This window comes from Mus caroli, unplaced genomic scaffold (genome assembly GCF_978045245.1).
Source record: "Mus caroli unplaced genomic scaffold, Mus_caroli_1 scaffold_7, whole genome shotgun sequence".
Taxonomy (NCBI): Eukaryota; Metazoa; Chordata; class Mammalia; order Rodentia; family Muridae; genus Mus; species Mus caroli.
In genome coordinates, this window is record NW_028227262.1 from 6,629,285 (window position 1) to 6,641,488 (window position 12,204).

Consider the following 12,204-nt stretch of genomic DNA (forward strand, 5'->3'; position numbering starts at 1 on the left):
AACATCCTGGTGGCTCTGTATTATGACATCATCCTGGTGACCCTGTAGGGTGACATCATCCTGGTATGTTAGTGGAGAGACTGAAGTCCAAGAAAATGAAGGAACTTAGCTGTTATCCTGTGGGTGAATGGCCTTTCTCCAGGGCTCGGTACCTTCCTTTTTGTAGGCGGTGTTTAGTCTTCACACTGAGGATTTCAGTCTTGCTATTTGTATCTTTTCTTTTGAGATAGGGTCTCACTTTAAAGCCTAAGCTGGTCTACTGCTCACTATGTAGCCCAGGTTGGCTCAGAACTTCGCAGCAATCCTTTCAGCTCCAGCCTCCCTGAGTACCGGGATTCCAGGCAAGAGTCACCACACGAGCTACCACACATTTTGCTGAGAGGATGAATCCTAGGTTAAGGTTATAAAGCTGCAGTCTAGGGATGGGAGTTACCGCCCATCTACCCCTTTCACTTTCTTTAAAACCACAGCCTTGAGCCTTCACCAGGCCAGGAAGGGGTCCTCCCACCTCCATCTGCATCTGCCTGATGTCTCCATAGTAAAGAATTCACCTGCTCCCTTCAGTGCCTCTGTGCTGGCCTTCCTCCTTTTGGCATAGGTGAGACGTGTGCCCTGGAAATACATTATTAACTGTGCTGTGGTCACGGAGCTGAAGCCTGGACTCCTGTGAGAAGCCAGAGTGGCAGCGCTCAGCAGAGAGGTTCTGTGTAACAATGTAGCGGCTGCCATTCCGCTTGGCCGCTGAAAGCCCCAGAGAACTTTCTTTGGGCTCTGGAGCCTGCCTCTGAAATGTCTGTGATGATGTTCGGTGTTATTCATGAAGGTATCTCAGAATTGCAGTGCACATGTGTAAAATGAAACCGTGTATTTTTATAATAAAACTAAAGCTTAATGGAAGGGTGTGAGGCAGTATAGAAGATCTCTGGATCTTAGCCCTGCCGACCAGTCATGGTAGACTTCCACGTATAGCCTTCCGAGTGGTGCCTAGCTAGGATACTTGAGGTGAAATCTACAGTTTTTGTCGGGACGACTGGCACGCATGAGAGCTATTTTAAGCAAGCAGGGATGTATAATCCTCTTCCTGCAGATGAATTTATGTGTCTGTATCAGCCACATCTATGTTTGTCATCTGTCAGCCAAGCTACTCTATCATCATCCGATCTCTCATTTAGTCAATTATCTATTCATTATCCATCGAGCATCTATTTATCTGTCATCGTTTACCTAGTCATCTGTCAGTTTTCTGTCTGTATCTAGCATCTGTTATCTATTACTGTTTTTCTAGTGTTTATCCATCCTATCTAGCATCCATATGTCTGTTACCTATCACTTATCTAGTTATCTATCACCTATCATTTATCTTCTATCTATAATTGATTAATTATATGTATATCTATCATTTATCATGTATAATTTATCATATCATCTATCCTTTATCAGCTATCATCTTTATCAACTATCTGCCTGCCTGCCTGCCTGCCTACCTGTCTGTCTGTCTGCCTGTCTGCCTACCTGCCTGCCTGTCTGCTTGCCTGCCTTTCTGTCTATCTACCTGCCTGCCTGCCTGTCTGTCTGTCTGTCTGTCTGTCTGCCTGCCTGTCTGCCTATGGCCTATCATGCATCTATCATTTATCCTGTACTCTGATGCACAGCCTCCAGGAGGGTTCTCAGTTTCCCAGCATCCCTCTCCCTGGTCCTCATGCCCTGTGTTGTCTTCTCTCATTCTGAGTGTGGGCTGCATTTAGAGACTCACGTCTAAAATAGAACAGAATACTGCAGAGATGATGGGGCATCCCTCCCTCTGAGACTGGGTTAAGAGCAGCCTATGGCTTCATTTGGATGGCCTCTTTCTCTCTGTTGGATTATTGCCCCACTGTGGGCAGTCTAAGGAGAAGCCTGTGCAGTAGGAGACTGAGGTCTGGTTAATGGCCAGGGAAGAATCGAGGCCAGCAGCAGCCCTGGACAGGAGCCTAGAAGGGTGTCCCTTGTTTCTGGAGACTGCAGCCCCAGCGAACAGCTTGACTGCAGTGTCACGAGATGATCTGAGCTGAGCTGCAGAACAGAGAGAACATGAATCCTAAGGGTGGGGGTAACTTGTTATATACCTCTAACAACAGCTGCAAAACAGTTACAATTTTTTATTAAGTTTACTGTATTATTAAATTGGATTATTAAACATCAAAGCGTGCAGCCAGTCATTTTGATCATGTTCTCTCCTCTCCCATCAGTACACCCTCATTAGTATTCCACCCTGCATGCATTTTACAGAGCAAATCAATGGTAGATGTTTCCCCAGGGTTTGGTCTTTGACTGCCCTTGCATTTATGTTAATATTTTTTTCTATAAAGACTTTAGAAATCATCAGAAAATTGACGTCAGCAATTTTTAAATTTGATGACTATTTATAAATGATTTACTTTTATTCTTTTTAAATAGTGTATCTATGTGTGGGTATGTCCCCATGAGTGTGGGTGCCCACAGAAAGCCAGAGGCATCACCTTGCCTGGATCTGGAGACCTGCCTGACACAGGTTCTGAGAACTAAGCTCAGGGCCTGGCCAGGGCATCACATGCTTTTCACTGCTGACCCATCTCTTCAGACCTTGCTTATGACTTTTAAACCTTGTGTCCTAAGACATTTTCATCTAGTATTTTTATGATTGGGCTGGTGACCTAGCCTCACTATTTAGTTTGGTGCCACCACTAAAATAAAGCCAAACCCAAAGTCGACCCTTCCCAGGGCTGTGAAATGTCTACCATACTTGATGACCCTCTCTATGTGTGAGTCTAATTTAAAAGTGTGACTTTGCTTCCTCAGGTTTCTTCTAGTTTTCATTCAAAACTCAGACTTGTTCAATTGCTGTGGCCTTTCAGAGAAGTTTTAGGATTCTTGTTGCTATTGTTCGTTTGGGATAGTAGCTGGGCCTGGAACTCACTGCGTAGAAAAGGCTGGCCTCTAACTCACAGAAATCTGCTTGTCTCTGCTTCCCAGATGCTGGGCTATTTTAATATCTGATAAAGAACCGCTAACTATTTCTTGTCATAATTTTCTCTTAGGTGCAATTGAGATAGTTTTTCAACTTCGCTGAAACTTCTTATTTGAGTTTCAGTAATTTATTCATTCTTACTACAAAATTGAAACTTCCTGCCCGAGCGTAAGATATATTTCATTAATATTCAAAGCTTATTTTACTTCCCTAGATAGAGTATTCAGGCTTGTTTTTCATAGCTTGCCACAGTTCTATTGAGATAACTTTAAAGGTCTGTCAAGCCCGCCCGTCACTCTTCTGTGACCTCACCACAAAGCATCCCGTTGGCCCTGCAGTGTCTGCGAGGCTGTTGTTTGGATACAAGAAAGGTATTGATAGTCATCTGCATCCAGCTCTCTCATTAGAAGTCTCACAGTAACAATTTCCTGGCTCGTCCCTTCCAGTTTGCTAGGAATAGACTGATCTATGTACATCGTTTGTAAACGGTGATAGTTCCCTCTTTCCTCACATTTGTTTCTTATGCTTCCCTGTTCTTTAATGAGTATGAGTTTGGTGTCTCCTTCTGCAGTTTTCATGCTGAGTTTCATTACTTGCCTCTCCTTACTTGGCTCTCAGTACCCACTGGCTTCTAGCTCTGTGACCCCGAGTCAACGGCTCGCTTAGGGAACAGAGTAAAAGCTTCAGAGGCAGAGAAGGGCTGAGCAAGGGTTCAAATTCAGGGTCCTCTGCTCCCAGCTCACTCTCTGAACACTGCCCCGTGCAACCGAAGTAGAAAGGATGTGGGGCCAGCAAGTTGGCTCAGGGGGTAAAATGGCTTGTCACGGAAGTTTCAGAACCTGGCTTCCTTACTGGAAACCCACGACGGAAAGAACTTGACCTCAAAATGCTGTCTTCTCTCTCTCTCTCTCTCTCTCTCTCTCTCTCTCTCTCTCTCTCTCTCTCTCTCTCTCTCTCACACACACACACACACACACACACACACACAATACAAACACAAAAAACAGGGCTGGAGAGATGGCTCAGCATTTAAGAGCACTGACTACTCTTCTAGAGGTCCTAAGTTCAAGTCCTACCAACCACATGGTGGCTCACAACCATCTGTAATGAGATCTGATGCCCTCTTCTGGTGTGTCTGAAGACAGCTACGGTGTACTCAACATACATAAAATAAATAAATAAATTTGAGAGAGAGAGAGAGAGAGAGAGAGAGAGAGAGAGAGAGAGAGAGAGAGAACTTGGAAATGCCTCTGGGTGCTTGCTGGTTTCTAGCCTCTCTGCATATTGTTTCTAGCTACAGTAAGCCTAGTCACCAAGACCCATCCCAGAATGCAAGTTGCTGCCACTGACTTCATAACCACGGTTGCCATTGTGGTGACCAGAAGCATGAGGAGGTTGATTGGCTCTAAGAACTGCAGGTCCAGGCGTGGCACTGTGGCACCGTGAGCCGAGCTCTGGGACCTACCTGAGATTGTCTTCCCTGGCTGTTCTGAAGTCCTCTCTTCCCCACCCCTCCCCACCGTCTCCTGTTACACTCTCCTCCTGTGCTTCTCAACCATTAGGCAGGAAACAGCTCCCTGGGAGAGGCTGAAATTAAATGGATCCGGCTTCTGGAAAGGTCATTATTTTAGGAGGGGGAGCCCCAGAGAGAAGGAAGGAAAACAGCTTAGATCTTTTGTGGAGGAATGGAAAGCAAGAGGTAAAACAGACTGTGCAAAAGACAGGAAACTAGTCTCTGCGGGGAGATGGCTCTTGGTCAGAGTGCTTGCTATGCAAACATGAAGGACGGGGTTCCTCCCCCAGAACCCACATAATTGCCAAGGAGATGCAGCAGCCATCTGTATTTCAGGGCTTGGATCAGGGGACCTCACCAACTCCTGAGCAAAATGGAGAGCCAGATGTGCTATATCTGTGAGCTCTGCGTTCAACTGAGAGATGGAGCCTCAGATCCTAAGGTGAAAGGTGATGTTGGAAGACTCCTGACTTCAGGCCTTTGATGCACACACACACACACACACACACACACACACACGCCCACACCTGAGAAGTACAAAACCCCAAACCCCTTCATATGCTTGATTTTCAAGTTTCTGTCAGTGTCTTAGTCAGGGTTTCTATTCCTGCACAAACATCATGACCAAGAAACAAGTTGGGGAGGAAAGGGTTTATTCGGCTTACACTTCCACATTGCTGTTCATCACCAAGGAAGTCAGGACTGGAACTCAAGCAGGTCAGAAAGCAGGAGCTGATGCAGAGGCCATGGAGGGATGTTCTTTATTGGCTTGCCTCCCCTGGCTTGCTCAGCCTGCTCTCTTATAGAACCCAAGACTACCAGCCCCGAGATGGCACCACCCACAAGGGGCCTTTTCCCCTTGATCACTAATTGAGAAAATGCCTTCCAGTTGGATCTCATGGAGGTATTTCCTCAACTGAAGCTCCTTTCTCTGTGATAACTCCAGCTGTGCCAAGATGACACAAAACTAGCCAGTACAGTCAGTGACAGGAGATCTTGAGCAGCTAGGACAGGACTCAATAGAGGGTTGGGAGCTGTTGCCTGCTCGGGGGATGTATGTATGTATGTATGTATGTATGTATGTATGTATGTATGTTTTCATGGTACCAGGACCATGTATCTGTGGGGTCTCTCTCTCTCTCTCTCTCTCTCTCTCTCTCTCTCTCTCTCTCTCTCTCCCTCCTTACCTCCCTCTTTCTCTGTATGTGGTGTGTGTTTCTGTCTGACTGTCTCTTTGTGTGTTTCTGTGGTCTGTGGGGTGTGTGTCTGTCTGTCTGTCTGTCTGTTGGTGTGATAGGTTGGCAGAGATAGGAGTTAAATATTGTTTCTGAGAAGAAACTCAAATGACCAATAAATCTATGAAAGAGTGTTGCTAGAGTTGCTGAGTACCAGGGAGGTTTGATAAGCAGCAGGGAGATGCAGATTAAACCCACAGCGAAGGGATCAGTTGAAGGTTTTTGTTTGTTTATTTTAGGACAGAAAGTAACACGTTGGTGAAGTCACATATCAAAGTGCATGGCGAAAATATAAAATGGTATAGTCAGTATGGGGGACCTCAGAAAGCTCAGGATGACTCTGCTGTGCCTTGTGGCTGTCCCACTATCTGTCTATACAGCTGTTTCTGGCTGCATGTCCATCAAGTGTGGCATCTGTTCATCCAAGAAATATCTACAGTCATTACCCACTGCTGCTCATGTCTGCTGAGATGCCCATCAGCAGGTGAAGGGCTGACAAGATGGTGGTGCACCTCTTCAGTGGAATATAACCAGCTGTGAGCAGAGTGCTGTTGGCTCATTTCCAGCAAGGTGGATGGAACAAGGGGATATTATAGTAAATTAAATAAATCAGATGCAGAAAACACATATAACTGGTTCTCACAAATGAAAGAGTCCAGCTGAACATACAATAGTATCCCAGAGTCTTGCAGAGAGAAAGGAGGTGAGGTAGTGACTTATAAATCATAGAAATATAATCAGTTCTAGTTCTATTACATGAAAGGGCAGCACATTTGTAGTAGCAGATCAGATATTCCCTGTATATCTAGACGAGGGATGTCAAGGTTTTACATAAAACAAATGGTAAAGGTGTGGAAATGTTAACTCACGATTTGGTCAGCATGAATGGAGACTGGAGATACAGATCGGATGCTAATAACACGTCCTGCTCTTGTAGAGGACTGGAGTTCTATTCCCAACGCCTGCCTCAGGTAGCTGACAACTGCTTGTAACTCAGGCTGTAGGGAGCCTGATGCCCCCTTCTGGCCTCCACAGGCAATTGCACTCACGTGCACATACCAACTAACACACATAGTTTAAAACCGTAATAAAAATTGCTACAAATGAAAAAATACTACTCTCTACTTCATAAACATGTGTACTGTATGTTAACAGAGAGGTTGTTTTAAGTAAGGAGATGGAAATATTCAAGACTCACCAATATGGAAGTTGACAAGAAAGGATCTTCTAGGTGGTTTTATGGCCGTAGACCATATATACATGTACTGACTTATCATGCTGACCTCTGTAATGTGTACAGATGGCAGTCACTCATTACGATTAAAGTGTCACTCTTTCTGTGAGCTGAATCTAGAATGCAGGCAGGGTAGCCCAGAATGCACAAAGCTAAGAGATTCAGCAAAACCCCTTAGGATGAGAAAATGATTTTGTAAATTTCACAGAAGAGAAGGAGGAGGGCTGGGGTTGTAGCTCAGCGGGCTGAGCATCCGCCAAGTCCTGGGTTTGATCGCTAAGCCCACACAGGCTGTGTGTGGTGGTACCTACCACCTGTAATCCCAACATTGAGGAGGTGTAGGCAGGAGAGAGAGAGAGAGAGAGAGAGAGAGAGAGAGAGAGAGAGAGAGAGAGAGAGAGAGAGAGAGAGAGAGAGAGAGAGAGAGAGAGAGAGAGAGAGAGAGAGAGAGGGAGAGAGAGAGAGAGAGAGAGAGAGAGAGAGGAGCTAAACATATATTAAATAAGATCAGAGCCTCAAGCACTGCTACCTCAAAGGGAGCGGCCAGATAAATTTGATACTCTCCAGATACCCTGGTCTAATTGCATCAGGAATTGTATTTCCCTCTGCCCACCGGGCCTGCTATTATTTCCCCATTTTTCTTTAACATTTTCTTCCAGTTGTCAGGTGGGGTTCTAAAATGTCTCATGACAGCCACTTTATTAGCAAAGCATTAATTGTTTTCACGTGTTCTGCTCAGTAGACACTCTGGTGAGCAAAGTTAGCTATTGGTGTGAGCTCATGAATTGAGGGGGTTAGCCACCTGTTTGGCGACCTTGTCTTTTTGGTGAACATGACTTAGGCCAGTAGGAGAGATATCGAAAGGCTGCCCTGTCTCAGGTACATTCTTGGATGGCTTCCCAGTTCTTTCCCGTTGCATCTCAGCTGTGCCTCGTTCTGCTGGGATTGAGCTATCAGGACTCTGCATTGGTTGAGGGCTCACAATATCCCATTCACTTCTTGTGTGTCTCCTCAGATAGATCAGCTCAGTTCTTTTGTGTATAAGCATGTGTATGTGCACTCATGTTTATGTATGTAGTTGCACATAGCCGTGTGTTTGTGTGCACATGGAAGTTGAGATCAGCCTTGAGTGTCATTTATCAGAGCCCATCTACCAATGTCCTTTTGAGACATGGTTACTCACTGAGCCAGAGGCTCACTGACTAGATCCAGCTTGCTGGACACTGTCCAGGGGTCCACCTGTCATCCCACCCATCTCTGGAATAACAAGTGGCACCTCCACACTGGGCTTTTACGAAGGTGCCGGGGGCTAGACCTGAGGTCCCCTACACATGGCCAGCAGTGTATAGTCAGCTCATGTCTGTAAGGATTGTAATGTGCTTAGTCCAAATACTGCATCTCATTCCACAGCACACGCAGACTCCTGTGAACTCACAGGGGACAAATACAGCCCAGGTGCTTTCTCTGGACTTTTTCTTTTGAGGGGCAGACATGTGCAAAAGGGAAGTCTCAACATTTGTGTTCTGTGCAGGTATCAATTTTGGGGGGGGTTCTTTGTTCTTGCATTCTGGCTGAGGAGAAAACAGTGACAGAAATGCACACACAGGGAGATAGTTGCAGTGAAGATGGTTTACTGAACTAAAGGCAGAAAGCAGATACAGGAATATGGAGAGGGAGGGAGACATACATGCACTCACATACTCACATGCACATACATGCACATGTACACACAGACACACACAAACACACTCACATGCACATATACACACAGACACACACATGCACACACACATGCACACACACATGCACACACATGCACATATACACACAGACACACACATGCACACACATGCACATATACACACAGACACATAATGCACGCACATGCACATATACACACAGACACACACATGCACACACACATGCACACACATGCACACACATGCACATATACACACAGACACACACCTGCACATATACACACAGATACACACATGCACGCTCTCGCGCACACACACACACACATAGACTAGAGTTTTACCATTCTATCTTGTCCATTCTAGTCTGTGCCATCCCTTGTCTGATCCTAGGCTTAAACTATATCTTTGTTCTTTCATGTTCTGTAAGAATTGATTTGAACTAGACGTTGTTTATTCCTTTTTGGGATTTGTTGAAGGTCTCCTGTTTGATTTCACAACTGTCTGTCAGTTATAATATCCTGTTATTTCAAGTTTAAGACATCCTCCTATTTCAAGAAGGATGTGTTGCTGTGAACGGGGCCAGAATCTGAACCAATCAATCTGCACAGACAGAAGGACCAAAGTACAATGCAGGGGTGGGGGTGGGGGTGGGGGTGGGGGTGGTGTCTGTACTGCCTGAGCGGGTGTGTTTGATATTCTTGCTTGCTCTAGTGATGAGATTACCCAGCAAAGGTACTTGAAGATGAAGGGCGTTTTCTGGCTCATGGTTTGAGGGTATAGGGCATCCCCTCAAATGGGTGCATTCCAGGCTGTGGCTGCTGGGGCATGGTGCTGCTTATTCACCCCTCGAGCAGGCAGCAGAAAGAGGACAGAAAGAAGTCTGAGATCTAAAGCCTGAAGACATGGCCCTACCAACCCACTTCTTCTTAAAGGTTCTAGAACCTTCCAAAACGGTACCCCTGACTGGGGAGGAAGCAGTCGGAACACCTGCTCTGTGGTGGAGCTGGGGGTAAGAGGGGTGACATTTCATATTCAAACCACACAGAGACAAGAGAGCTTATGAACATTGGAACATGGTTCTCAAGCCTAAATACACCAGTAGTGGTTAATTTGTGAATTCTCATTCTTATATGCCAAAGGATTAGGCTGATGCTCTCAAATAATTAACATGTTTACTGAGTTAATAAATTGCTCTGATGAAAATGTTTTAGAAGATTTTAGCCTTGAATAATGGGCCTGGAGTTGTAGCTCAAGGGCCAAGTTCTTGCCAGCCTGCCCCAGGCCTTCCGTTCACTCCCTTGCACCATAAGACAAACAATGATGGCATACCCAAGAGTGTTGCCTACATAGTTTTGTAAAGTTTTAAATTTGTTTATAATACTCCTTCAGGGCTTTGTAGAAATTCAAATACCCGATTACTTTTGCATCTTCTACACTTCTGTAACGACCATTCTCGGCTGACACTTTCAATGCAAACATAATTCACCTTTGGTTCATCCAGCCATGGCTAATTTGTATTTACCAACAAAAGCAATAGCAATTGAAAAGTCATAGCCCATTGCCCACCACGCCACACGGATACCACTCTGACAGACACATCCTTGCTGATGACTGTGGAGATTCAGATCTATGCATGTGCTCCCACACAAAGCAGCCATTGTTCCTCTGCCAAGTGCGACGCGGCAGCCAGGCTTCCGTGCAGACTGCGAATGAGACTCCTGGGTAAATGGAGATGTGATAAGCTAGTATTTGATAACTAAATATTCATAATTCTTCTAAAAAAATTCCAGGTGATCGGAGAAGAGAGTGTTGTTATAAATCTGAATGACAGTCCATGCAAAGATGTCATTCACTTCTTTCTGTTTTATCACCGGGATCCCATTGCTAGGATCCTGTTGGGCCAGTATGCTGTCTAGAAGTGACCCAGGAAATAGAGTCTGGATGGAACATTTACTGTATGTATTTATTAAGAGGAGAAGGGGGACGTTGTGATATTAACTCCACCTTTGAAATAAGACTCTGGAGCCGGGCGGTGGTGGCGCACGCCTTTAATCCCAGCACTCGGGAGGCAGAGGCAGGTGGATTTCTGAGTTCGAGGCCAGCCTGGTCTACAAAATGAGTTCCAGGACAGCCAGGACTATACAGAGAAACCCTGTCTTGAAAAACCAAAAAAAAAAAAAAAAAAACCAAAAACAAACAAAAAAAACCCTCTGGAGTTCATGGAGATTCATGTACTTGTCCTGAGCTTTCTTTGTGTGTGTGTATGTGTGAACACAGGTGTGCATGGGTATACATGCTTGTCTGTACCTCTGTGTATATATGCATGGACATATATGTGTGTATGTGCATATGTGTGTATATATGCATGTCCATGTGTGTCTGTCTGCATGTGTGTGTGTGTGTGTGTGAGTATGTGTGTGTATGTGTGTGTAGGTACATAGAAGACCCCTCAGGAGTTGTTCCTCAGGTATCATCCACTTTGAATGTTTTTGTTTGTATGTTTGTTTGTTTTTGAGACAGGGTTTCTCTATGTAGACCAAGCTGGCCCTGAACTCAGAAATCTGCCTGCTACTTACTGCCTCCCAATTTCTGGAATTAAGAATGTGTACCCCCACCACCAGACTCACTTTGTTTTTTGAGAGAGGGTCTCTTAATGTCTTGGAGCTTACCAGGTAGGGAAGCTTGTCCAGCCAGTGAGCCACTAGATGCCTCTGTCTCCTCCTCCCCAGCACCGGGATTACAGTGAATGCCACCCCACCCTCTTACGTTGTCCCACTCTGCTTTCTACAGTGGCACTTTACAAGCTGAGCTATTGTCCCAGCCCCAATTGTAGTTTAAACATACAAGTCTCAGTAACATCAGGAAAAAAAGAGCACTGTTTTCACAAATTCCTGTCTAGGAGATAAAACCTGAAGGTCTCTGACGTTAGGTCATAACGCCCCTTGTCTTAGTGTGGGTTTCATTGAAGTGAAGAGACACCATGACCACTGCAACTCTTATAAAGGAAAACATTTAATTGGGATGGCTTAGAGTTCAGAGGTTTGGCTTCTTCTCAGCATGGTGGGAAGCATGGTGGCATGCAGGCAGCCGTGGGGCTGGAGAAGGAGCTGAGAGTTCTACAAACAGATGCAAAGGCAGCAGGCAAAGAACTGGCTTGAGTATCTAAGACCTCAAAGTGACATACCCACTCCAACAAGAACACCATTTAATAGTGCCATTCCCTGTGGGCTCTTAGGGGCCTTTTTTTTTTCTTCAGCCTACTGCACCAGTCATAACTGAACCCCTGTCTACTTGCCAAGTTGAATCTGCTTTGTAAATAACTGCATGCTTGTTTACCATGTGAACTGTGCTTACAGACCACACCAAGTGCTGGTGGCACAGTTACTACCTCAAGCGAGGACTTTCTGAAATTTAGGGATTTAGAAATTGACAAAAAGATGTTTAAGCGCAGTGTTGTTGATAGTCTTGTATTTTTGGCAAGTAAGGAGATTATAAGATCCTGTCCTTTCACACTAGATGTTACATGTGCTTAGAAA

At 45.2% G+C, this 12,204-nt stretch overlaps 1 protein-coding gene across 1 annotated transcript in view; it reads left to right on the plus strand.

The window, feature by feature from the left end:
* The window catches only part of St8sia1 (ST8 alpha-N-acetyl-neuraminide alpha-2,8-sialyltransferase 1), a 142,911-nt gene that overhangs the window by 14,677 nt on the left and 116,030 nt on the right, over positions 1 to 12,204 (plus strand). The window lies entirely within an intron of this gene.